This window comes from Lycium ferocissimum, unplaced genomic scaffold (genome assembly GCF_029784015.1).
Source record: "Lycium ferocissimum isolate CSIRO_LF1 unplaced genomic scaffold, AGI_CSIRO_Lferr_CH_V1 ctg22779, whole genome shotgun sequence".
Lineage (NCBI taxonomy): Eukaryota > Viridiplantae > Streptophyta > Magnoliopsida > Solanales > Solanaceae > Lycium > Lycium ferocissimum.
In genome coordinates this window covers 3,546-4,233 of record NW_026720551.1, presented here as the reverse complement: position 1 = coordinate 4,233, position 688 = coordinate 3,546, and the positions used below count along the sequence as shown (strand labels likewise).

At 40.4% G+C, this 688-nt stretch overlaps 1 pseudogene; it reads left to right on the top strand.

Annotated features, from left to right (window-relative positions):
- The first annotated feature begins 326 nt into the window (after window positions 1-326).
- On the top strand, window positions 327-444 carry LOC132043304 (5S ribosomal RNA; annotated as a pseudogene).
- Window positions 445-688: the final 244 nt, after the last annotated feature.

Genomic DNA, 688 nt, shown 5'->3' with positions numbered 1-688 from the left:
TTCCTACGTGTGCGCATTCTTGTAGGTTATTACTTAATAGTGGTGAGCGAAAATCCTAAAAGGACTAATAACCAAAGTATTTATAAGTAACTACGATCAAGGTGTTTTCGCCGCCATTGGGAATCTTGAAATTTGGGATGAAAAGTAGTCATACATGCAGATTGGAGGTGAGTACTGAGAATTTCAAGGGCAAAATTAGCATTTGCTTAGTCGGAAGCGTAAGAGATCCCTTTTAATTTGGAGGGAGATGCATTACAAGAATCTATTGGGATCCGTTAGAACTTCAACTTGTTCTAGGTCATGCGATAAAGGTCACGCGGTGGGGTGGATGCGATCATACCAAAGACTAACGCATCGGATCCCATCAGAACTCCGAAGTTAAGCGTATTTGGGCGAGAGTAGTACTAGGATGGGTGAACCCCTGGGAAGTACATTAAGAGTCCTACAAATTCAGACATAAGAGAAAAATATGGAGCTAGAGTGGAAATTGGAGTATGTGAAGTGGTTGGAACCCCGAAAGATCATGAAGGATGAGGCAGACTAGACCGGCAAAGAGGAAGAAGGTGCACCACAACTCTAGAATTAGGATAAGTTCGAATAGTATTTGGAAATACTTTGTAAGCGAGGCGTTAGAATATATATATATATATATATATATATATATGTATGGCATCACATATGTGGCTGC